The following is a 27,802-nucleotide window of genomic DNA, read 5'->3' on the forward strand; positions in this document are numbered from 1 at the left end:
CTGAGCCCTGGGGAACTCCGCTGCTCACTTCCCCCCAGGTCGAATATGACCCATCCACCACCACCCTCTAAGTACGACCCTTCAGCCAATCTGCAATCCATCTGACTGTGTAGGCATCAATGCCACAGTTGTCCAATTTTTTAATGAGGATGGGGTGGAAGACGGTGTCAAAGGCCTTGCTGAAGTCCAGAAAGACTACATCCATGGCAACACCTGCATCCCAGGCTTTTGTGACCTGATCATAAAAGGCAATCAGGTTGGTCTGACATGACCTGCCCCTAATGAAACCGTGCTGGTTGCCCTTGAGCACGATCTCTGAGGCTGGCCCATCTCAGATGTGCTCCATGATGATCTTCTCAAAGAGTTTCCCTAGGATTGAGGTAAGACTGACGGGCCTATAGTTGCCCGGGTCCTCCCTCCTCCCTTTTTTAAAGATAGGGACCACGTTGGCTATCTTCCAATCATCCGGCACCTGGCCCGAGCACCATGAGCGTTTGCAAAACCGTGCCAAGGGCCCTGGAATAACCCCTGCTAGCTCCCTTAACACCCTGGGGTGGAGAGCATCTGGACCCGCTGATTTGAACACGTTTCTAACCCAGTCCTCCCCAACCTGAGGTCTGGAGGCATTCCCCTTGAGTCCGTCTTGCATCACGGTGGGGAAGTCCCGGTCCCTGTCCAGGAAAACAGAGGTGAAGAATTGATTAAAGGGGTCTGCTTTCTCCTCTGGCGCAACCACCAGATTGCCCAGAGGATCTTGCAGGGGCCCCACATTTCCCGGTGCTTTCTTCATCCTCCCTATATATTTGAAAAAGGACTGTTTATTATCTTTGATTTTGGGCGCAAGTCCTAGCTCTATGTCTTCCTTAGCTTTCCTGACAGCCCCCCTACAGGCCCGAGCATACTCCTCTATGGAGATAGCACCCCCCTTCCACCAGTTGTACGCCGCCTTTTTAGCAATCAGGAATTCCCGTACACCCTTGGTGAGACAGGGGGGCTTTTGGACACTCCTGCCCCCCTAGCTTTTTGTTGGGATGGTCACTCCTTGGGCCTGAGTATCATCTCTTTAAGGAACAACCACTCATCTTGGGCACTGAGTTCCCCTGCCCTCGAGAACCCCTCTCCCACTAATCTCCTTAACTCGTTGAAGTTGGCCCTCTTGAAGTCTAGGGCTACCGCCTTGCTGCTGGCCCTTGACACCCTGCGCTGGATGGTGAATTCCAGCAAGCGATGATCGCTATCCCCCAGGTGGTCAAGGACCTGGAGGCCCCTTACCAGGTCCCTTGCCTTAAGTGCCTCTGCAAGCTGCCCCAAAAATTCCCAGTCCAGCTCCTCCCCTTTGTTGGGGGGTCTGTAGTAGACGCCCACCTTTAGATCCCTCTCCCCACGGCCCCCTTGTATCTTGACCCAGAGCACTTCCACTTGCCCCTCTGACCGCATTCTGCTGGCAGAGGAGGTGTATTGCTCCTTGACATAGAGTGCCACACCCCCGCCTCTCCTTCCTTCTCTATCCCGCCTGTAAAGCCTATAGCCCCTAATGCTAACTGCCCAGTCATGGAATGAATCCCACCAAGTTTCTGTAAGCCCTATTATGTCTGGGTCTGAACTGGCTATTCTGAGGCCGAGTTCGTCCTGCGTATTTTCCATATTACGAGCATTGGTATATAGGCATTTAAGGCCCTGCCTAGCTGCATGTGCCACCCCCCAATTTGGGAGACTGTTTGGATCCCTGTTTCTTACCTGGGCGCTCCTTGCATTTGTCACCTGTCTTGCTCGGATGGTGTCTCCTTGTCTTCTTGCAGCCCCCTCCCCCGGCGATGCTAGTTTAAAGCTCGCCGTACGAGATCAGCCAACCTGGAAAAGAAGACACGCTTACCTTTAGGAGAGAGGTGAAGCCCATCCCACCCCAGTAAGCCCCTCGCCCCAAAGCATGGGTTATTATCAAAGAGCCCAAGGCCTGCCTGGCAGCACCAACTGCATAAGCGCCAGTTGACCTCACCAATGCAGGCCTTGTGTCACCGTCCCCACCTACTCACGGGAAGAAGAGAGGAGAACACCACCTGTGCCCCCATCTCCTTAAACTTGTCCCCCAGAGCCTTGAAAACTTTCATAATGCAGTCAAGGTCTATTTAGATTGGAAGCTCTTCAGAGCAGAGATTATCTCTTGTGTTTATACAGAATCCAATGGGGCCATGATCTTGTCTGAAGCTTTTCTGTATATTCATGGCTATTATTATTCTAAAAATTACATGTTTTAAAATTATTATTACCAGGTTCGTAACACACACAGGACTGAAATCACAAACTGCAATTATAGTGAAGATGAACCTTAATACTTTAAAATTTTCCAATTGAGACACCACATTCCACAGATAACTATAATCACATTATATACATATTAGCTTTAATTAAGTGAATGCAGAGCATAATTCTTCAATAGACTAAGCTCTTTCAACTCACAGTGATTCAACATAATTTTGCAAGTTAGTGGCATTGCCATAGGGACTTTTAGCTCATCTCATGCATTTCATAGTAACTTCTTTGAAAGCCACAAGTCACAAATGTAAGGGATAAAATCCACTTATCCAAATTTTGGAGATGCAACAGGGGAAAAAAACCTTTTTTAGGAACAGATACAATAGGGTCTATTGTTAAAATTAAAAGCTCATTCATTTCCTTCAATCTTCTTGTTCTCCTAATAAATAACTGACAGCTGATAGACAATTACTACCAATTACTCTTAATTAGCACAGAATTTGGCAGTGAAAGGTTTACGTGTATGAATTGGAAGTTATAAATGAAGAAAGGTTCATGAGGCATTTTAAAGCACTTGGGTATCTAGTGTACCATATTGTACATTTATGGCAGATATTGAAATGAAATTGTCAGCATTAACACCAAATGAAAATATAGAACTAAATACTTTATATGGAAAATGCTAATCTGATTATATATAAATATAAATTGATAAATTGATCCGCAAAATTAATATTTAAACAGTTAATGTAGAAGAAGGTACACATATGAATATTTCATTGCAGTCAAACAAGTTGCAGAAAGCAGACTGATGAAAAAACTAATTTTCAAAGAGGCATTTAGGAATATTTTATTTGTAATACTCTATTTCAAGATCTATATTGTTATACCTAAACAAAATAATTGTAAGGAGCATTTGGTTGCAAAATCAATTGAAAAGTTTAAAAAATGCTAAAAATTAAGGTTACTTGTGCACCCTTAATTCCACCCTATTGCATATATGCATTTTAATTAGAGCTGTCTGAAAAACAAGGTCCCTCATTTGTGGGAAATTTCATTTTTAGAAACTTGGTTTTGGTCCAAATCAGGCCGAAACATACATTTTTTTTTAAGTTCCCATGAAACAGAAGCTCCCTGATCCTCCAGCTGCTCAGTGAAATTGATGTTCTTGTCAGTTTCACTGCTGAAATCTACAGAGAAAGTTCATTGAACCAAATATGTCTCAAGTGAAATATTTCAGGCTCAATGAATCGTTACACTCTGACAAAACTTATTTTCCTACCCTGCCTAATTAGAATAGTGTCTTTTCCAAAGGACTCTACACAGTTCAGTGCATAGAATGGACAATGCTCATTTAAAGCAAATAAAACATGCATGATTTTATGTCTTATTTGCTGCTCCTATTCAAACCCTACTCTGAGAATAGAATTATTAAGTGTTCTCATTGACCCTTCTTAGTTGCTTATAAATATAGAATCTAGGTGCTTTACAAAAATTAATCTTCAATCTTAGAAGAGAAGACTAAAAGAGCTTGGCTGATTTAGTTGAGCAAAATGAAGCTTGAGAGGAAAGTGGATCCGGCTAACTATAGGCCCATCAGCCTAACTTCTATCCCGGGGAAGATCTTAGAAAAGTTTATTAAAGAGGCCATCCTTAATGGACTGGCCGAGGCCAACATCCTAAGAGATAGCCAGCATGGGTTTGTTGTGGGTAGGTCTTGCCTGCCCAAGCTCATTTCCTTCTATGACCAGGTGACCTATCACCTGGAAAGGGAGAAGAGATTGATGTCATATATCTTGACTTCAAAAAAGCCTTCGATCTGGTATCCCATGATCACCTCTTGGCAAAACTGGCCAATTGTGGCCCGGGGTCCACCACATATCACTGGCTGGGAAATTGGAGGGTAGTAATTGATGGAAGTCACTCATCAAGGTATCCTGTGACCAGTGGGGTCCTCCGAAGCTTTGTCCTTGGACCCATATTGTTCAACATCATCATTAATGATGTGGACATTGAAGTCAGAAGTGGACTGACCAAGTTCGCTGAAGACACCAAACTTTGGGGCAAACCATCCGCGCCAGAGGGCAGGCGGGTGATCCAGGTTCTCCTGGACAGGCTCAGCAAATGGGCGGATAAGAACCTGATGGTGTTTAACACTGAAAAATGCAAGGTTCTCCACCTTGGGAAGAAAAACCTGCAGCATCCTTATAGGCTCGGCATTGCTACGCTGGCTAGCACTACAGAAGAAAGAGACTTGGGGGTCATCATTGACCACAGGATGAACATGAGCCTGCAATGTGATGCTGCAGTTAGGAAAGCGACCAAAATGCTGGCTTGCATCCATAGATGCATCTCAAGCAAATCCCAGGACGTCATTCTCCCCTTGTACTCGGCCTTGGTGAGGCTGCAGCTGGAATACTGCGTCCACTTTTGGGCTCCACAATTCAGAAAGGATGTGGAGAAGCTTGAGAGAGTCCAGAGGAGAGCCACATGCATGATCAGAGGTCAGGAAAACTGACCTTAAAAGGACAGGCTGAGAGCCATGGGGCTCTTTAGCCTGGAAAAGCGTAGGCTCAGGGGTGATCTGATGGCCACCTATAAGTTTTTCAGGGGTGTTCACCAGGATCTGGGGGAACGTTTGTTCACCAGAGCGCCCCAAGGGATAATGAGGTCAAACGGTCATAAACTACTACAAGACCATTTCAGACTGGACATAAGGAAGAATTTCTTTACTGTCCAAGCCCCCAAGGTCTGGAACAGCCTGCCACCGGAAGCGGTTCAAGCACCTACACTGAACACTTTCAAGAGCAAATTGGATGCTTATCTTACTGGGATCCTATGACCCCAGCTGACTTCCTGCCTTTTGGGCCAGGGGCTGGACTCGATGATCTCCCGAGGTCCCTTCCAGCCCTGATGTCTATGAAATCTATGAAATATGATTGTTGCCTATAAATACATCAGGGGGATGAACACCAGGGAGGGAGATAAGCTATTTAAGTTAAGGGACAATACTGATATAAGATGAAAAGTATATAAACTTCTCCTGAATAAATGTAGGCTATAATTCAATAACTTGTAAGATTTCTAAGCTTTGGAACAGTGAGTCTGTGCAATAGCTCCCTAGGGAAGTAGGAAGGTGGGGCAAAAAAAAAAGGCCTTAGCACTTTTAAGATAGAGCTTGATCAGTTTATAAAGGATATTATATAGTATAATTGCCTGTGATAGCAGGGACTGATATAGTGACCTAGGAATTCTCTTGTAATCCTGAGTTCTTATCTTATTTTCACAACTCTGCTGAAAAGGCTCAGTCATTTTCACTACTACTTTAAAAAAAGAAGAAAAAAATCAGTCTCAGGCACCCAGCACAGAAAATGTCATCCCCAATGGTTAGCAAATTTAAAAGTTTAAGCATGGAAAATGTACCACAACCTTAATGGTACATAGTTCTATGAACTGTATATTTATGATTGGCAGCTTGTATCTCTCATGGCTTGTTTTAAGGTGGGAGACATAAGGAAATAATTAAAACTTGTGGTTTTGGGTATGTAGGGTTTTTGTAAGGGAGGAACCCTGAAGTAAAGGAAGTCCTTTTGTTTCTAAGAAAATCCTATGCTTCCAGGTTAAATATCTGTGTTCTGTTTAAGTCAGATCCCATTCCAGTGTATACTGCTGTAAATTTGAAGGCACCACATTGACTCCCATTGAGTGATTTTGGATTTTTATTGATTAAACTGGCTGCAGTATGTATGCTAGACACTTGTGCTTCCAAGTGCAGCTATCATGACTCATGCTGCCCATCCCTGTATCTGTAATAAAGAAATAGCTTACCTTGGGGATGGAAAGAGAATAAAGCACCAGGGAGAATGAGAATACAATCAGGCTGCAGCAAGGAGTTTATAACGGGCTGCAAAACCCACTCAGAAAGAAGTCTGCAGGACTGTAGCTAGGATCCTACCACTACCCAAGTTAGCTGGTTTAAAGCTATCTTAGACATGTCTACCCCACACTGTGATCAAGCTGAACCGTCAGAAGGGCCATGAGTTATTGGAGCACTGGGGCCCTGTAAAGAAGGGGAGTTATTAGGAGTGGCATCACCAGAGTGGGTGGAAGACCCCTCCCAGCGGGGGGGTCCCAAGACCCTGTTGAGGGTGGGTGAGGGGACCCCTGTTTTTCAGGCTCAGGGAATGAATTCATAATTAGACTTCTAGGTGGTTGAGGGTCTGAGTTTATGTTGCGCTTTATATTTTCTACATAATATTATTCTTACTATTTTAGTGTTGTTAACCATGATGTTGATGGGTTTGAGAGCTTGAAGAAATCTTTGGGTCGCTTATGTGCATATTTTAAGTACTTGGTTTTAGCTGCTGGTGTGAATATTATTGGATTCATTGGGTATTGTAACTCATTTCTTGACTTGGATATTATGAAATGTATTTTGAAATATCAAGTATTCAATTATTTCTGGCATGTAAATGTTTTAATTGTATTTGTAATAATAAAACTGTATATTGTTAAGTGTACACTTGTGGGGTTTTCTCAACAGGGAAACAGAGAGATCTGCATGTAAGGCAGTGATGTCCCTCCCTCAGCACCCTAGCTTGTCACCATTTCCTCTACATTTGGCTGGGAGGACACGTCCTTGGGTTACATTAGTGATGCTTCATTTTAATCACAGGAAAATTTGGATTTGGGTTACTTTTTTTAATCTGAAAATTGGGAATTTTTTGATTAGAGAAAACTAGGATCCTTGGTTATAATCCTAACAAGGTATATTTCCATTTTCTACAGAAAGCTCAAGGAATCTATTTGGGTGGTGGAAAATATGGTTTTGTTCATTTGTTTGTGTAGAAAATAGGTAGCCAAAGGCTCTAAAAAAAGGCATTTTACTAGAACTAGAGGCACAATGACAAATCTCATTAGTTGTTAACAACTGTTTGTCAGCATATGTCATGTCATATTATAATGTTGGGAGCAGAAACTTATGCTACAGTTACTGGGAGAAAGCATACAGTTTTATTATGGGAAAAGCTACTGGAAGTTTAACAGCCACATGTAGCTGGAACCTTGCTTAGTAACATCTCCTCCAACAGACTCACAGAAGTAAACAGTATGGCCATTAATCAAGCTGCCTTTGAAAGATCAAAAGCCAGGCTTCCCCCATTGGTTTGAATACCTCATTTCTAACGGAGTCCTAATATTTTACACATGATTGGACTCCTGCACTATTCTTTCTGGTGTCGCTCCAGATTTTCCACAAATTTGAGAAAAATATGCTGTTATGTTATCTTTCAGGATACATATAATTCCAATGATAAGATATGTATAGTAAAATGTCTGACAAGTGATGCTTTCCTCAGTGCACCAACTGATCTAGAAACTATCACATTTCAGAGTGAATATTCACCACTACTCCAAGAATAAATAAAAACCTGTGCTGCATTTCAGAAACCTGAAGTAAAAGTAAGCCCTGACTAAAGCCTTGGACAGGTAAAATGTTTATAACAGTACAATCAGCATTATGCCAGTGTGCAGACGTAGTGACTACTTGACACCAGCTCTCAAACTAAGGAAACCTTGTCCAATCCAGTGGACAAGTACCTTGGAAAAAAATCAGGGATAAAGATGTAACCATGTAAAGTACGCCAGTTTGTTTCATCCATTTGTTTCTTTCTTGGGGCAACATTTTGATGAAGGCAAATGGGCTGTTACCTGGTTCTTTGCTCTGAGGCACTGATGGCTGCCTACTGTGTGACTTGACTCAGTGTAGCTGTACATCTGTTGATTGATGATCATAGTTTCATTTTAATTTGTATACATAATCAATGTGAATTGCACCAGGATATGTGTCCATCTGTCCATGCCTAAGATAAGTAAACAGCTGACTTGGACTAGCTAACTGTGGCTGTTATTGACTGAAATTACATTTTTCAGGTAACGCTTATAATTGTGCTATAAAGATTTTTTTTTCTTTTCCCCAGTAAATCATATTATATAGAATTATATGAATGTAGTTTAGCATTGCAAAAATCCTGGCACTAATTTCTATTTTTATAATTCAGCCTGAACCATAATGCATGCACTCGTAAATTCTCCTAATCATCAAAATAATCTTACACATCAATGGGAGCACAAAATATGCTGCTATGATTGTAGGACTCCAACTGGCAAATACCTTTATTTTCTATGAATGCTGCCTCTCCCTCAGTTATCAGAAGGATAGCACCTTAAGAAAATCTATAATACTGGGGACAGCTAAAAGGGTTATATTTTGAATAATAATAAAATACTTTGTTCTCGTCTAGTACCTTTTCATCTGAAGTTCTTATATCACAAGCCTGGCAATAAACAAGCTTCACAAAATGTCTATCAAGGAACTGAGGATTGCTTTCCTAGCCACTGAGGGGCAGCGACCTCTTCTGTTACATGTAGCAGCTGATTTTGAACAACCAAGCAGCATAAAACCACATATCCTGGAAAATGAAGAAAGAAGTTAAGTAAGCTATAGATGCATTTAGGAGAAACCACGTTGAAATTAACAAATTAATATAATTAACACCATGGCCATTTTAGTATGGTTCTTAATGTTTTCATTACTCTGAACTAGTCCCTCAGTTATGTCAGCTAGCACTCATCATCTGTGATTAATAGCATGGTTTCTGCAGCTCCTTACCTCTGACTGTTCACGAAACATCTGAAGATTTTCTGAAGGTTAAAGTGACCAAAAGTGATTAGGAGGTAGGCAGCAGTGGTCTGGCACAGAGATTCCTAATTAAGGTTGTGATGGGAAGCCAGGGTTAATTGTCACAAAATCCATCAGTACTCATACAGGCATGCATCTCAGTGCTCTTTTATGGAAAAAAATAATATCTGATCCATTTTCTACTGAACTCAATAGCAAAACTTCCACTGAGTTTAGTAACAACAGTGAAGCCCTTCAAAGCATATATTATCATCACTTTTCAAATTTTTGGATGCCTGTACATGTGTGGGGAGGTCGCTCTGACATGCTGTAATTACAGCACATCAGAGCAGACTCAATTAATCGAGTCTGTTGGGGTGTGCTAATTAGCATGCTCCAGCCAGCTTCCATGTCTCGTGTATTAGCGGCCCTGTGCTTCAAAATCAGAGCCACTCTAATTAAAGCCCCACCTTCCCACAAACAGAACATGTAAAAACACCCTTTGAAACTTACAGGGTGCATCTACATGTTCATTAATGTGCTGCAGTTGCTGCACATTAAGTTTAGTACTTGGTTAACCAAGTACTAAATTAATGCACAGTAACTCATACTACTGCACAGTAGCACTAGTGCATGCGTTTTTCGTGATGGTTAATGTTTAGTAGCCTAATACCACTGCGCAGTGGTGTATTAGCATGGTTTTCCCCCAGCATGCTGCTGTGCAGTGTTATTAGGCTACTGCACAGTTAGCATCCTGTGTAGACGTGCCCACAGACATTATAATTAGAGTGACCCTATGATTGTGAGGAGAGAAGAGTGGGGCAAGAAGCAAACCCTGAAAGACCCATGTGGAAAACACTCACCTCAGGTACGGTGAGAGGCCTGGGCAGAGCAAGGAACACATTGCCAAGTTTCTGCAGCATGTGGTTCCTATGGACTGACAGGCAGAAGATCCAGGAGGGTATTTCTAGCCCTAAAGAGGGGCAACCAGAGAGAGACCCTGGCCAGTGGACTGAAGCAACACTGGAGGCCCTCTCTGCCAGTAGTGTCCCACAGCCAGCAAGTAATAAGGATAGGAGATCCACTGGATTGAGCAGTTGAAGGACCACTGATGAGCCTCAGGGTATACTGAAGCAGAGAATTTCCTATTTAATATAACAAATCTTAAGAGCATTATTTCTTTGTGCAAAAAGATTCTGTTAAAAAACATATTCCCAAAGAGAATTTGTGCAGGCACAGAGATGTTTGTTGGCAAAACTCTCAGCTGGGGACTTAATTTTGTTAAATTTCCTTTTAATGTGCCTTATCAGCTGACGTTTTCAGATACTCTTGCTGCCCTGCAATCATTGTACAAAAAGTGAATTTTCCATTTTCTGTTGTATTTAAGAAATAAAATATAAACTCCCCAAAATCTGCTAGGAATAATATAATATAATATAATATAATATAATATAATATAATATAATATAATATAATATCAGTGTATTTTAAACTTTAATTATAGAGAAGGCCTAATGAGGCTGTAACCACACAGTGAAAAAATGTTTCATGAAGCCTTGAGGGACTTCAGGGATTTACTGTGATCATTAGTTAGTTTATGACAGTAGTCTCAATCTTTTTAAACTAAAGGAACCCCATGTTAGCCACCCCTCAGAAAAAGTCAGCTCTTATATTTCATTAATTTTTTGACTACAGAAAAATAACAAAGCAATTCTGTTGCGAAGAGCCCAGAGACATCACAACAGGTCAGAATTTTTCCACACTAAACTCCTATTTGAAATCTCTGGGTCTATCTTGTGAATCATGCTTACACATCTGACAGTGCTAACATTGCACAGCACCTTGTGACACCCTTGAAAGGTGCTATGGCATCCTGATGAGGATCACCAGTTTATGAAGATGCTCATCATACTGTCATTTGTGGTGAATTTCATCCACTGATAGAGAGGTTTTGCTGGCAATGCCAAAGGAATCCCTTCATGAGGAAGGGGCTGCCATAGCAAGCTTACTGACCAAGGACTGCTTAAACCACCTCCATGCAGTAGGGCTGCCTACAAAAGATCTGATACACAGGGGGACGTCTGGTATGGTCTGAGGGAGGAACTAATGGTTTGGTAGATACATGGATCATGTGACAAGGAATCCTGAATTTGGTAAAGGGAGAGGAACAGCAGCTGACCAGTGCGTGGGGTAAAGGTAATTCTCTCTCTCCACTTCTCTCTGTACCAGCAAGGGGAGTTGAATCCTTGCATTTTCCCTTTAATGTGTCTGGACAGGACTGTCTCCTTTTTTTTTCCTCATTCAAAATTTATTCAACTTGCTGCCAGGGAAACCTAGTGAAAAAGGAGCTCTTCTGAGAGGCTGCATAAGACTTCTGTTGCTAGGGAAACTCCTGTCTTTGCAAAGCTTCAGAGCAGCTCTCTTATGCTCTCTTAGAGAGCTCAGATTTGCTTACAGCAAGAAAAAGACTGTGGAGAAAATAGTGTTAAGATTGTTCACAACTGAATTTCACTTGATTTGTCTGTCCCCACTATTTAACGCAAAGGCCTGATTTCCCAAGGGGAATATCAAGTGGGTGCTTGTTGAATACCCTATCAAAAAGCATGCACTTGGAGTCAGTAAGTTCATTTACACTAAAAGCAAATAAATATAATTGTATATCTATACGCCACCTCATCTTTCATTGCTCCAGCTTTGAGAGCTATAGAAAAGAGGACAAGATAGATAGGTGTTACCAGATTTCATATGCAAATAGCCATTCTTTTTCAATTATATGCAAACCCCTACCTGGCTGATACATACAAAATAATTAAACCTTTCTATAAATAGTGGAATAGTCATTAGACCATAGGCTAGAAGGATAACCAAAACACTTTCTAGACAAGCTGTCAGGGGTAGCCAGTATAACGATATCACAGAGACTTCAAGCATGTTGTTTTTTTGTTTGAAGTTGATACTTTCAAACTATGCAACAAATCCACCAATGTATATCTAGAGTTGAGGCAGGCAAGGCTCTTTGAGTATTTAGAGTTGAGGCTTATAATAGAGATTGACTGGTTGGTTCATCTTCATGGGGCTTCTCTAAGTAGGGGTATGCAGGAATGATAAGCTTGCTATCCTTAATGAAACCAAATTTTCTGACTTTAACTTGTGCTCCATAGTAATTATACCTCTGCGCAGACGCTGGACTCCTGCACCCTTCCATGTAGATGTATATCTAGGCTTTTCCTGAAAACTTCCTGTGAATGAGAGCTCTTACCTTCCCTAGACAGGTTAAAACCATGAGCATGATCAAGTAATTCCAGTGGTTAATAGGGAGCGGTCCATGGACACTGAAATTCCACTGGGTAGTAGAATAAGAGGCAGCCATAGAAGGGATGATGGCATACAGTTTTCACTCTTTATATTAACTTGTTATACCTGGGATATTAGAATAATTGCATTTTTCATATCTGACAATTGTGACTATGTAAAAATTAAGTTCAGTTATACGTTCCCATGTATTTGTCTGCCTGCTGTAATACAAAGCAATGTGTATAATCAACACTGTACCTTCATGCTCATTTGGGGTTATTATTCTAATATTATAAAAGCCTAAGTCTGTCTGTCTGCCTGCCTGTCTGTCTGTAACACTTTATTCATGCTCTGATTGGCTGACAAACAGCCTATCAGAGCATGAAAAAGCACTCTATCAGAAGGCAGCCCACTGCCATGATGGTGGGGACACAGGGGATGGGGGGAGGGGGTGCGAGGTCAATACAGCTGGCCTCACCCACCCTGCCCTGGACCCCAAGGAGCAGGAGAGAAGGGGGATGGGCCCAGATGGGGGGGTCTGGGGCTCCCTCCCTGCATGCTCCCCCCTCCCCATGATTCTTGATGGGCAATTGGCTAGTTACATTATAATTTTATTAACTGTTCTCATAATTGTTTCATCTTTGTAAAGCTTTTAAAGAAAAAAAATCCCCATCCTTCATCATAACAGACCCAACTTTCAAAATTTCATAAAAAATGGAGAGACAGGGAGAGAATTAACCCCCACCTCAGAATATCCATGCTTGGTAGATGGGGGTACTTATTTGACAAATAGTAGACACAGTAAAAACCCTGTTCTGAAACAGACAAAGCAGGGACTCACTGATATCGGCTGCATCCCACAGGAATACTCTAATCACAAGGCTATGGGCTATTCAGACAAGGTCAGTCTTTATCTCCAGATTTGCCATCCCAGACCTGAGTAAACTCTTTTGACAGATATTTAATCAGGACAAATACATTCCTGAGAAAAATTCTAATGTCAGTGAATCAGCATGTTCCAGCAAACATTCTTCACTAAAAAAAAATCCCAGACAGCTCTGAAATCCAGTTGCTTTATTCTTTCCAACACTTGCAGTCAGGTGACATTGATTTACACTTCCTTGCATGCAAATGTTATCTGGACAAGGAAAAAAAAAGATAGAAGCATTAAAATAAAATTTGAGATTCTTTTTCCATTTCTAGTTTCTTTCAGTCAGGGGAAACTGTAAGCTTCACAGAGCTCAAAGGATGATTTTGTATTTCCTTATCTTTATACAGATGTGCATACATCATTCAGCATAGTGAGGCAATCACACAGGACCAAAGAGCCAATTACACTACTGCTGCTGTTCTTCATCTCTGACAGAATGACGGATAAAGGGAATGTATAGTACTCAGAAGACTTCCCACAGATTGGGTAAAGAATAAAGAGGGGTGACACAACTGCAGTTAAAGTGTCTTCTATTTTGACAGAGGTAATTGACTATAAAGGTATTTCTTAAATTGTAAAGATAGAGAATCTCTCCCCAGCCTGGTAGATTCTTTGAAAAAGTGAATGAAAAAACAATTATGTGGTGAAGAATCTGGGAGCAGAGGATTCAATAACAAACCAAGTTTAGATACAGTATGCCTGGTATAAAGACAGAAAAAGCTTGAAAAGCTATGAATGTTTAGTCTTTCAATTACTGTACTGTTGAAAAATCACTCAGAGCCCAGCCAAGCAGTCTGACAGAGGTTTGTTTTATTCAGGCCAGGGACAGAAAGTACAAATAAACCAGGATAAGTGATCAGAAACAGATCTAAAACTGTAACAGAGCAGAAGTTCAGTTCACATAGACTGGTTTCAAACTGGCAGAATCTGGTTTAAGAAGGAGGGAGTATCAGATTGAATCACTTTAGATTAGACCAGTCTATTGAACTTTTTTTCCAGATCTCCTCTTGACGCAAGTCAGGTCACAGTCCCCTGGAATGCCAGGATGCTTTCCAGCTCCCATTAACTCTCCCTTGCAGGGGGGTGGGCTGGCCTCCACCCTAGCTCCTCTGCTCCAGCTAAGCCTCTGCTCCCTAGCCCAGGTGAAGGCAGCACACGGAGTTGGCAAGGGAGGGAAAAGACCCCTGCTCTGGAGCCTCCCAGCTGGGGTCTGCACATGGGGGGAAGCCCCTGCGGTAGAGGCTTCTGCCCTCACAGCCTGGCTCTACTGGGCTGTGAATGCCCCAGACCTGCCTTCTCACCATCCCTCCATCTCTTAGTTATGTGGGGATAGGTGGGGGAAATGGACCCCCATACTCCAGCCCTGGCTTCCACAGCTGAGGGGCTGGGAGCTGGCAAGAGGTGAGGCTGGGGCATTTGCAGACTGGCAGAGCTTGGAGGTATGTGGACATACCCCTGCCTTCTGGCCTTGGTAGGGGGCTTGCTTTGGCCAGTGGAAGAATGAATGTGTGTTCTGTCCTTTAATGGTCCAATCTACGGTCAGAGAAACCTGTGTAGATTGGACTGCTTCTGTCTTTTTGACTGTTTGTACTAGGCCTCAATGTCTGAGTTTTAACTGCTGGACACTGTGTTAAGATGACCCTCTGCACAATACAACACCTATCTAGAACTGGCTCTTGCACCTTCCTCTTTAAAGGTGCAGGTCCCCACAGCTACCACCCACTGCAAAAATGCAGGGGCCACAAGATTCCCAAAATACTACATGTGTCAGACATCACAACAGAGCACAGAGTATGAAACACATAAATGATATGGAGAGGAAAGAATATTTCTATTTCAGAGAGGGCCAGTGGTTGTGGATGGGTTAATCTGTATTCATAAGGAGAAATAATTTCAAATGTAATTAGTCATTGATCATCAGTGTGACATTTTAGTAGCAAAGGAGAAACTTCCTGCTGAAGAAATACCAGTGCAGAATGCCTATTTAATACATCATTGGTTGGCATTTGTATCTATTGAAAATGACATGCTCCCTTGCCAGTGGGCACAAGGCCAACCAAAGACATGGGAATGAGTATAGTCTGCATAGGGAACATGTCTACTCTTTATTACTGACTCATGCAAAAAGGCAATTTTCTATTCGTAAGTGACTTTGTACAAAAATAGCCAATTATGCATATAAAACAACTGCCTTTTTATTTTTTTTTTAAATCAGGAAAAGTGATCTGTTTTTCACATACTTATAAAACCAAGACTTTTCATTTGCAGTGAGAGTGATTTTGGTAGATGTAAATAAAAACGAAATTATCATCTAGGAATATCAAGACAGATGATCCCAAAGTAAGGGTTAAGTAATAGTTGTGCTTTCGGATTACTACTTATCCCTAGTTTGCATCTGAACAAGAGTAACATGGAAATAAAAACATACAGCAACACAAGGCAAGCTTTCTGTCTAGTGCATAAGTATTACAGCTGTGATGGGGAAGGAAAAGAGTTATAGTTAGAGCTGAGAAAACAGGTAAAAAAAAATGAGCAAAATGTTGAGCCAGTTTACTTCATGCCTGTTTGCCTCATAGGATTTTGAACACCCTGAAGATTTTAATTTTCAGGTGCCTCAAAGTTATTCACAGTTAAGCCTTAGAAAATTCAAGCTGCTTTTAGGCAAAAAATCATCTTGTTTGCTTGAAAGATATTCCAAACAAGGAGGCAAATGTCACACTCCCGAAGCCATGTCTAATGATTTAAGATTCAGGCTCTGAACCAGAAGATTCCAAAACTTTGCTCTAATTTGGTAGTTAAAATATATTATTACATAAATATTATTCCAGAAAGGTAACCAAGAATTTTCTGATTATGAAGGTGCTTAAACACTGGAACAGGCTACCCGGACAAATTGTGGAATCTTCATCTCTGGAAATTTTTGAGAGCAGGTTGGATAGGGATTGTTTAAAGTAGAAGGCAAGGTAGATTTGTACCTTACCGATTAGGAAAAGTGTGCATGTGTGTATTATAAACTGAAGCTCACTTTAGTCAGTGATGATACTGCCTTGAGCAGGAGGCTGGACTAGATGACCTCATGAAGTTCCTTCGAACCTTACTTTTCTATGATCCTAGAATCCAGCAAGTTAGTGTCAGAGCCACCACTTTTGAGGTCTGATCCTTCTCATACTGAAGTCAATGATTGTAAAACACGTTTGGTTTCACTGGAGCAGGATTCAGACTTTAATAGTTTTACCTGTGGCTGGTCTAGTGGCCTCCTTGGCTTGTAATTTAATTTCTTTCATAGAAAGAAGATCAAATGCTGATTGAGGAGTGATAAGGCAGTTCTAATCCTACCTGCTCTTGACTTGCTGTATAACATCAGCAAGTCATTACATTCATGTTCCTCCATTTTCTATCATGTGTAAAAATGATAGTATTCTCTGCCCTTTGTAAAGTATATTGAGATTGAGTGATGGAAATGCTGTATTAGGGGTAAATAGTAGTTTACCCACTTTCTTCACACACAAATCAGTGAAGTACTCTTTGTCATAAACATAATTAAAAAATGTCCAAGAAAAAATGTCAATAGAGGCATGTCAGACTGGTAACTATTCAGAGGCATAACAAGGCAGCTGCGGTGCATGGGGTAGCACCAACTGCTGTGCTTCTGCCAAAGGAGGCTCAGTCAGCCATCACCTATAGTGGTAGTGATTTTTGGGCCCCCTTCCAAAGGCAGCATCAGTAACCCCCCCCCCCACCTCAGTCATGCTATAGTAAATAGTACTGTCTCATTAATACAGACGGAAAAATTCAAGTAGAACTACTTCAGCAGTAACAAGGTTTCATCACTGCTGCAGGTGCAAAAAATAAAAAGAACATTATAAAATTATTTTTATTGTTGGGATTTTCAGATTGTGAAATTTGACAAATTTAAACCAGATTTCCATTTGTTCAAAAGCTGGGGAGAAGTTAGCCACAATGTTTAATTTAAAAATGAAAAAAATATTCAACAAGCTTTATTCAAAAGAGAGATAGTTGCAATTCTGTCTCCATCATGGCACAGTGCAAAATCTTGCCAAGATTGGTATGAGCAGGTGAAAGTAGGTTGAGAAGAGCCAGGGAAGGTAGCATGGAATGATCCCTGCTTTTGCTATATTTCAAAGGAAACAGGCATGGTTCCTCTGCAGCATTCTTAAAAGTGTATCAGTGTTTGTACATTGCAAGATTTCTCGCACCTGTTCAGTAAAAATAATTACAGCAGCTGTAAAACTAAGATTTCTGTTTATCTTTATTCTTCCTTACATTTCCTATGGAGCTTCCCAATAGAGAAAATAATGCAGAAGCATTATGTAAATATAGCAGCAGCCAGGGTCTCTGTAAATATAGCAACTCGTCCTCCCTCCTCCAGTTACCTTTTTCAACCCCACTGTAGGGGGTAGGACTCATGGGCACAGAGATGAGAATGGGACGGGGGTGCCCACACATACAATTCACCAGGGAGGAGGTGCACCGTGGCTTATGCTGGTGTGGCCCCTGCTGGTTTAGCTCATAGGCCCTGGCCACTTAGAATTTGGACAGTCCTGGTCTACATCAACTATTCTGCATCCTTTTTTTTTCGTTTGCACTGATGAAAAACTGGAGACTGTGGTTACTGACATTCTGCGACTACAAACCAATCAAAGGTCCCAGTCCAAAAAAGGCAAAATATCTCTGCTGATGTGTTCAGCATCCATATTTCTGAGGGCAAAATGGTGGAGAGATTGAAAGCTAGAGTGAAAAAGTAAGTTATGAGATGGACAGGACTCCCACAATGCCCTGGGGAGAATGTTGGTATTCCATCATGTAAGTCTTATGGGACTTAATTTGCAGACAATTAGGCAATAGGATGGGGTTCACAGAGACCTATACACATCACAGCTTCCCTCAGGGAGGACACACTAAATCAGCCAAGGCAGCCAAGTGAGAATACATCCTTGTGAATTCCCTTCATCAGCAGCCATATGCCAGCACAAATGTAACTGATAAAGCGCAGAAGTGTATACTATTCATTTATACTCAGAATATTGAACTTTGATATAGCAGGGCATAGGAGCTCAGTCCTACACCACTCAAGCCAATGGGAATCTTGCCAATGAGTCCAATGGAAGCAACAGTGTGAGTATGGTAAAGTGACAGGCTCATTTTTCACACTTCAAGGAGGTTCAGGGTTGGCTAAAATCCTGAATTGCAATGATTTATGTCTGTTGCATTCACAGTCCCTAAGACTGCTGCTTTTATTTTAACATTTCCTAACTTTTATGAATATTTTTTCCAATGCCAGCACTGGTTAGAGAATTTATGGTATAAGCCCCTGCACCTGTGTGGAATTCAACCAAATTTGCCCCTTTTTTGGACTGGGACCCTTGATTGGTGCACAAGGGAGCCTCACAACACCAAAGCAAGTGTCGCCCACAAGAACAGCCCAGTCAAGACTGACGACGAGCATAAGAAATACCCAGGTAAGAGACCCGGATAGTCCTGGGATTAGGGAGGCAGTACATACACCTTCAGGAGGCCTTAAATGTCTATACACTAATGCTCATAGTATGGGGAACAAGCAGGAAGAATTTGCCTTCCTTCTAGCTAACAGAAACCCAGACATAGTGGGGCTCATCAAAACGTGGTGGGATCCAACACATGACTGGGCAGTGAACATCAAGGGCTGTAGGCTGTACAGGAGGGATAGAACAGGGAGGAAAGGCAGGGGTGTGGTGCTCTATGTCAAAGAAGAATTCACATCTTCAACGAGCAGCACTGGGTCAGAGGAGGGGCAGGCTGAAGCACTCTGGGTCAGAATACAAAGGGGTCAGGGGGAAAGGGACTTGTCAGTGGGGGTCTAATACAGACCACCCAACCAGAGAGAAGAGCTAGACCGGGAATTCCAAGGTCAGCTCACGGAGGCAGTTAAGTCAAAGGATGTGGTCATCATGGGCGACCTAAAGGATCCGGACATTTGCTGGGAAGAGCAGTCAGCCAAGTCTGACTGCTCATGTAGGTTACTTGCCGTGTTACAGGACCTCCATATACCCCAGGAGGTGCACAGTCCCACCAGGGGAAATGCCTTGTTAGACCTGGTCCTGGCCACAAGCAATGACCTGGTGAGGAGACTGCAGGTGCTTGATCACCTGGGTGACAGCGATCATTGCCTATTGGAATTCACCATCCAGTGCAGGGTGGCAAAGGCCTACAGCAAGACAGCAGCCTTGGATTCCAGGAGGATGGATTTCATTGAGCTAAGGAGACTAGTCAGGGAGGCACTGAGGTCCCGGAGGAGCGGGAAGTTGGGAGTCCAAGAAGAGTAGTCATTCCTGAAGGAAATGATCCTCCAAGCCCAAAGGGTGGAAATCCCAACATGGCTCAAAGGGGGCAAGAGTGCTCAGAAGCCCCCATGGCTCACCAAAAGCATCCAGGAACATCTCAAAGCTAAGAAGGAGGCATACACCCAATGGAATGGAGGAGTAAAGGAGGATTATATTTCCATTGCTTGAGATTGTAGGGGGGCTGTTAGGAAGGCTAAGGCAGAGATGAAACTGGGAGTAGCGACCCGGATCAAAGATAACAAGAAGTCCTTTTTTAAATACATAGGGGGTAAAAAGGAAGTTCTGGATAACAGAACTCTGGAGACTTTGCAGGACATGCTTGTAAATCTGGTGGTCTCACCAGATGACAAAGCTAACCTATTTAACAATTTATTTGCCTCCATTTTTCTGAGCAGGGACCAGGTCATCCCCCCCACTGGGATCCCCAGTGGTCCCAAGGGAGGCACAGCCAGGCCTAGGTTCAGAAAAGACCTAGTCAGGGAACTTCTGGTGGGACTAGATGTGTTCAAATCAGCAGGTCCTAATGATCTCCATCCCAGAGTGCTGAGGGAATTAGCAGAGGTCATTACGGGACCCCTGGAACAGCTTTACAAGCACTCATGGTGCTCTGGTGACGTGCCAGAGGACTGGAAAAGGACCAATGTGGTCCCCAATTTCAAAAAAGGGAGGAAGGAGGACCCAGGAAATTATAGGCCTGTTAGTCTTACATCGGTCCTGGGGAAGCTCTTTGAGAAAATTATACAGGTGCACATCTGCGAGCGGCAAGCAGGGGAGTGTATGTTTAGGAGCAACCAACATGGATTCATTAGAAGCAGGTCCTGTCAGACCAACCTGGTGGCCTTCTATGACCAGGTCACAAAATCCTCGGACACAGGTGTCGTGGTGGACGTAGTCTTTCTGGACTTTAGGAAGGCCTTCAACACTGTCTCTCATCCCATTCTTGTTAAAAAATTAGGAGATTGTGGTGTCAATACCTACACAGTCAGATGGGTTGCCAATTGGCTGGAGGGTCGCACCCAGAGAGTGATGGTGGACGAGTCATTTTCGACCTGGAGGAATGTGGGCAGTGAGGTTCCCCAGGGCTCAGTCCTTGGGCCTGCACTGTTCAACACCTTTATCAGTGACTTGGACAAGGGGGTAAAAAGCACCTTGTTCAAATTCACAGATGACACTAAGATGTGGGGAGAAGTGGGCACGCTAGAAGGGAGGGACAGGCTGCAATTGGATCTGGATAGGTTACAGGGGTGGGTGGATGAGAATAAGATGGGATTCAATACTGACAAGTGCAGGGTACCACACCTAGGGTGAAAGAACCAGCAGCATACCTACAGGTTGGGGAACTCCCTTCTCATCAGCACAGAGGCAGAAAAGGATCTTGGAGTCATTCTAGACTCCAAGATGAACATGGGCTGCCAATGCGGGGAGGCAGTCAGGAAGGCTAACCACACCTTGTCATGCATCCACAGATGCATCACAAGCAGGTCCAAGGAGGTGATCCTGCCCCTGTATGAGGGATGTGGACATGGAGAGGGTCCAGAGGAGGGCCACTTGCATGATCAGGGGGCAGCAGGGTAGGCCCTAAGAGGAGAGGCTACGGGACCTGAACATGTTCAGCCTCCACAAGAGAAGGCTGAGGGGGATCTGGTGGCTGTCTATAAACTGGCCAAGGGAGAGAAACAGGCAATGGGAGAGTCCCTGTTCGCCTAAACACTATTCGGAGTAACAAGGAATAATGGCCATAAGTTGATGGACAGTAGATTCAGGCTAGATATCAGGAGGCACTACTTCACGGTCAGGGTGGCTAGGATCTGGAACCAACTTCCAAGGGAAGTGGTGCTCACTCCTACCCCAGGGGTCTTCAAAAGAAGGCTAGATAGACACCTAGCCGGGGTCATTTGACCCCAGCATTCCTTCCTGCCCATGGCAGGGGGTCGGACTTGATGATCTGATCAGGTCCCTTCCGACCCTACCAACTATGAAACTATGGAACAATGTTGGTGGAACATGATTCCAAACCAGGGGATCATTCCAGAAGATTTCAAAGCATAAGGGAGAACACTGGCATGTAGAATTAAAACAACAAAACAAAACATGACAGCATAATTGACTCTTGGTTTGAAATTTTGGAAGATAGAATATGAGTTAATGAGATGGTTTCAGATAGTACAACAGCTATCATACAAAACAGTTGTTGCAATACGTGGATTAACATCTGTTCTTCATTACTGCAGAATTCTAACTGTTTACATGGATTGCTGTCTTTTCTGTACTGTGTTCTCCTAAAACACTGTAATTCACCGCTAAATACTTGTATATTTAATTGCATTCAATCTATGTATCATAATATATTAGATGGATTAGTTAGATAAATATTTATTATTGTACTTCCAATGTGTACATAACCACGTGGGGTAATAGAAATACCAATTTCATTAGTAAATTCAAAGAATTTGAGGATATTTCCATTAAGAATAATCATTTTTATTATATAAGATTTTAGTTAGACCACATCAGTCTTATATTTTCTAATGATATTCCATTATTTATCTTTGAGTATAACTTATGCTGCAAGGCCTTTGACATTTTCAGAAAGCCTAAAAAATCAGACATGTAAACTTTGCCATTCCTTTTAGCAGGTGCTAACTTTGCTGCCAATAGTAACACTTGAAATGTGAACATTAAATATTTCACTGCTTCCCAAATCAGGTGAGAAAAAAGAGGAAGTGTAATGTGATTCTATTGCTTGTTATTATAATCAGTCTTTTCTGAATGACAGACAATTCTAAAAGGTCTCAATTAAGTATGCTTTTTCAGAGTATCATTTGTCCAGTGACGGGACTCCAGCTTTGTGTGCAACAAGTAATGGGTTCATATTGTGATTTAGCTCATTGCTTTATTGGGGGCAGGACAAGCAGTAATGGGCTGAAATTGCAATAAAGGAGATTTAGATTAATTTTAGGAAGCAATTTCTAACCATCTGGAAGGTTTAGTATTGGACTAGATTATCAAGAGAGGTCGTGGAATCCCTGGGTTGGTTTAGGCAGAGATAATGTTGCCCTGAATAGGGAATTAGATTAGATGACCTCCTTTTTAGGTCCCTTTGAGTAATTCCCTAGTTTTTTAGGTCCCTTTGAGGTCTCTTTTAGTGCTACTTTTATGCAGTTCTATAACTTGCCCATTGCTCTGCAGGTAACATGCTTAAATTCCTTTTGGGGTTGTCTGTGGTCTCATCTCTATATTGTCAGAGTGTGTCACAAACATTAGTTTATCCTCACAATAGCCTTTTGAGTTTGTGGTGGTATTGTGCCCATTTTGCAGATAGGGAAATTAGGCATTGAGATAAAGGTCCAAAGTGGTCACTAATTTTGAGTGCTCTGATTTTTCAGAGTACTTAGAAACGAACTTTCCAAAATGTGACCTGAGCGTGCCAGGTAGAGTAATGAGCTGATACTTTGTCCACCTTGAGAAGGTCAGTAGACACTCTTGAGCATCTTCAGTGGGGAAATGGTGGTGGCTGGAGGTCATGTTGAGTGTATCACTGAGGTCTAAGGGAGTAAACACTAACGTGGCAACCAAGTTTTGAAAGCTCTGTAGCAGTTGGTGCCTGGGTGGAAGGGAGCTCTGTGAGAACCTTTGTGAAGAGGGAAAGGTTTTGGTTGATTGAAACAGCCTGTCCTTATTTTGAAAAGGAAAAAAAAAACACTGTCTGGCTGACTGACAGGGCTGGGTAAGCTCTGGCTCTTGTTCACAGAAGGGGAACAAATCAGGGCCTGGCAATGGCAGAAGCCACATTCAGTCCCCAGGTCTGGTGAGAGATGCATGGGTGGAAGCCCGTTGCACCCCTATGAGGCCAGAGACCCCCAGGACTTCCCAAGTGTGTCCCAGGACCCCTGGACTGCCGGGCCCCTGATGAGCCCTAGCTTACCTGGAGGTAAGACAGGGGCCCATGGTGGGAGGGACATAGCCCAGCTGTGGGGCAGCTGGGTGGAGCTGGGGAGGGTCATGCCCTCCCCCAGCTCCTACTTTGCCATGCCCCCCAAGGAGCCATGTGACTGGAACAGTGTGAACAGGCCACACAAACAGGTGCAGTTCTGGTCCCGGTGTGCAAATTAGCATGGGAATTCATGCAGGAAGGCGAGTGGGAGGGCCCAAGGCCCCACCACTGAGCCACAGGGTAGGCAGTCCCGTCAGTAGCCAAACTACCAGTGGCACATTGCAAATGGCCACATGCTGCACCCCTCAGGTCCCCTCAGAGTCTGAGGCCTCCCCCTCTGGCACTTCTGAGATCTCCACCTGCATGAAACCATGGTTCTGGGCTCCGTGCAGACAGAGCCCCTGGCTTTTGGCTACAGGGGCTCCCTGGCATGTTTCCAGGCACATGGGACCAGGAGCATGGCCATCTCCCCTTGCAAGATTTGCTCCACTTTGGAGTCTCTGGGGCACCATATAGAGGAGCTCCAGGCCACAGTTCAAAGACTGTGTGCCATCAGGGATGGTCAGCAGGAGATAGACTTGGTCTACCCTTCACCCCCTGGAGGCAGAGGGTAGACAAGGGAGGACTCTAGGATCTCCCATACTGTCCAGCCAGGGGGTTGGACTAAGGTAGTCAAAGGCCCCAAGACCTGCTGCTCCAAGGTCCCCTCCCCTCTGGAGCTTTGCAACCAGTATGAACCTCTTGTAGCCCAAGTAGAGTTTCCAGAGCTGCCAGCTCCTGCAGACAAGGGAAGACCACTCACAGCTACCATCCCTGATCTCCCTAAGACCACACATAGAATGGTCATTGTGGGAGACTCCCTCCTGAGGGGGACTGAGGGTGCAATCTGCCGCCCTGACCCCTTAGACTGGGAGGTCTGCTGCCTCCTGGGAGCCCGTATTTGGGGTGTAGCCAAGAGGATCCCAAAGCTCATCTGGCTCCTTATCCATGTGGGCATGAATCACATGGCTCAGAGCAATCCCAGCCAGGTCATGAGAGGCTACAGGGCTTTGGGAGTGGGGCTTAGGGGGTTGGGGGCACAGGTGGTGTTTCCTCAATCCTCCCAGTTTCAGGTTATGGGCTGAGGAGGGAGAGGAGGATCGAAGTAGTTAACCAAAGACTGTAGTGCTGGTGTCATCATGAAGGCTTCGGCTTCCACGATCACAGTCTGCTCGTTGGTGACAGAGGGAGTGGTCTGCTGGGGAGAGATGGCCTCCACTTCACTGCACTGGGGAGAAGGCTCTTCTCAGCCAGAATGGCTGACCCAGGATGTCATCCTCCCGCTGTACTCAGCCTTGGTGAGGCTGCAGCTGGAGTACTGCATCCAATTCTGGGCTCCACAATTTAAAAAGGATGTGGAGAAGCTTGAGAGAGTCCAAAGGAGAGCATATGTGCATGATTAGAGGTCAAGATAAAAGGCCTTATGAAGGATAAGAGACATGGGACTCTTCAGCCTGGAAAAGCGCAGGCTCGGGGGGATCTGGTGGCTGCCTATAAGTATATAAGGCATGTGCTTCAAGACCTGGGGGAATGCCTGTTCACCAGAGCACCCCAAGGGATGACAAGTTCAAACAGTCAGAAACTCTTCCGAGACCATTTCAGGCTAGACATAAGGAAGAACTTATTTACTGTTCGAGCCCCAAAGGCCTGAAATAGACTGCCGCTGGAGGTGGTGCAAGCACCTATTCTGGACTTCTTTAAGAGACATTTGGACATTTGTCTTACTGGGATTTTTTACTCCAGCTGACTTCCTGCCTCTGGAGCAGGGGGCTGGACTCGATGATCTTCTGAGGTCCCTTCCAGCCCTAGTGTCTATGAAATCTATGAAATGCATCCAGTGTCTGGGTACCTGAAAAAGGTTGAGGAAAATGTTAATAAGTATTCTTTCAACCAGAGAAATCTGTGTCCTGCTATGAGAGCTTGCTGGAAAAAAGAAATATAATACAAAGGCATTGGATTCAATATGTGCTAAATGAGAACAACTCTCAGAGGTTTGAGTAGCCCCAGTAGGAGGGTAGTGGTCGTGCATAAGCCAAAGTTTCAGGCATAAATGTCAAGGACTAAACATTAAGATCCAAAACAGAGTAGAGGTGTCTAGGAGAAGCCCTTTTGGGTTTTTTTTTCTTTTCATTTTTCTTTTCTGTCTCCTTTTTATGGAGTCAGAATACAAAGAGATCTCAGGGAAGGTGCAGCTGGTTTTCAGTTTATTCCCCACTAAGGAGCAATATGATGTGTATATATATAGTTATTTTAACGTTTTCTTTGTAAAGTTATCATTTATTGTTTGTTTTCCATTCATCCATTTGTTGTTTTAGTAAAGGGATAATTCTGGACATTTTTTTAAATTCATTATTGTCACGGAGGCATGTACCCCACACTAGATGCTGCTGGTTTATATATATATCGTAAATCCAGATGGGTTGTGCACTTAATATTGCATAATCCTTATACTTAGCATTATACAAACCTTTATCAATTCAATTCTGTAGGTACTTAGGAAAATTAAGTTTTATAAATCAGACCTCAGGTTGTCATGTTGACCAACAAGAAAATAAGGAACACAAAATTACTTTGTGAATATATGTGAAAATCTTTGTTTTGTAAATGACTTCACCCGGACTCTTTGGCAGAGAAAAGGATAGAAGCTGATTCTCCATTAATCTGCCTTAACCTTGAGACCCCCTCCTTTCTATTTTTGCAGTCCCCTCATTCACCTTTCAACTTTTGCACCTAATGAAGCAGGCATCTACACATACATAATATATAGTATGCAAATCTGAATCATCTTCAGTGCTTCTTCCTGTGCACTGAATGAGGCAGAGATCCAGAAGTTAAAAAAAAAGAAAAGAAAAGAATGAGATCAAGGAAAGTTTGTACAAGCTGTACATCCAAGGCTGTATGCCCAAGGCATAAGCACAAACCAACTAAGTAAGATTGCACAAGTCACCTTAACTCTGGCATTTCCTCATGTTTGGGTGCTTGATTTGAGGTCTAATGAGATGTTTCTAAAATGCATTGCTTGTATAATTCCCTAGTTTTTCAGAAATGCAAATGGAGCATAGAAATCCTACTACATGGCAGTATATTGCCACAAAGAAAGAGCACGGTGGCAAGATGGCAACTATAAACTTCTGGTCAAGCCAGAAAAGTGATTGATAGATGATGACAATCTACTACTGCTATATAAATGATCTAGTACCACAAGAAAAAACCTATTTTTCCAGTATATTTAACCGTATCTGCTTTAGCAGAAGAAACCTGCTGAAAGCAGAAGAAATGAGAGATTTGGGAATCCTGGGTTTCCTTCCAAATCCTGACAGGCATGTACACAGACCCTTTTGTCCATTCCCTTTAATGTGATCCCTTCTGTTTGATCCCATTTTTCTTGCTTGCTCAGTGTCAGCCTTTCCCTCACCCAGTCTCTTCTTGCACCCTGGGCTCCTCATCCAATTTCCATTTTCCCTGTCTTGTCTCTGGATTCAGACTTCCCCACTCTTGTACCCCTATTCAGTTCTCTGATCTTCCATCTTTCTGCCACTGTTTCCCATTACCAGCTGTACTTTTCTCCTTAGCATAGGCTACATCCTTCAGGGCCAGTTTTTATCCACTGTACATTGAAGTCAGACAACCTCTACTCTGTGTTGTCTAGATGCCGAGAGAGACTATTGAGAGCTGTAGTTGCAACATCTCCCTGCAGTCCACTTGTGGCGCGGGCAGCATACCAGCTACACCAATTTTGGCAGCTGGGACAAGAAATTGCTTAGCTTCCAAAACCCTAGGAGGCTGACACATTCCCAAATACAAATAACATCTTCAGGGAACACAGCTCACAAGACTGGACATGTGCAAACTGATATATCCAGTGGCTGCAACTTGGACAAATTGAGGCAACTGTATATCCAAACAGAAAAAGCCTATTTCCCTAGCCAATTATAAGTCTGCGCTCCAAAGGATAGAGACACTGCTGCTTCTCAGCAGAACATTTGTACAAAAGTTCTTACTGTGGACTAAATAAATTATCTTGTCCTGTTGTCAAAATGATAAAAATGACAAAACCAGTTTAGCTTAAATTTAAGAAAAAAAAAGAAAGAAAGAAAACCTTGTATGGAAAACATTTTAAGGTTTTATAATGCAAAGGTGCCAGGCAACCTTAAGAGTTACATGTTCTCCATGTATCTGCCTGTCGCAGAGCACTCAGGTGCCCTGTGACTCAGAGGAGAAACTGCTTGGGAGAGACCCCTAGTGGCAAGAAGGGGGATGCTCAGCTGCCAGTCACCAGGACTGCGCAGGTGCTGGTTGCTAGGGCAGCCAGTGAAACCTAGTGACAGGAA

The sequence above is a fragment of the Crocodylus siamensis genome, chromosome 1 (assembly GCF_052110815.1).
Source record: "Crocodylus siamensis isolate JL-2025a chromosome 1, ASM5211081v1, whole genome shotgun sequence".
NCBI lineage: Eukaryota > Metazoa > Chordata > Crocodylia > Crocodylidae > Crocodylus > Crocodylus siamensis.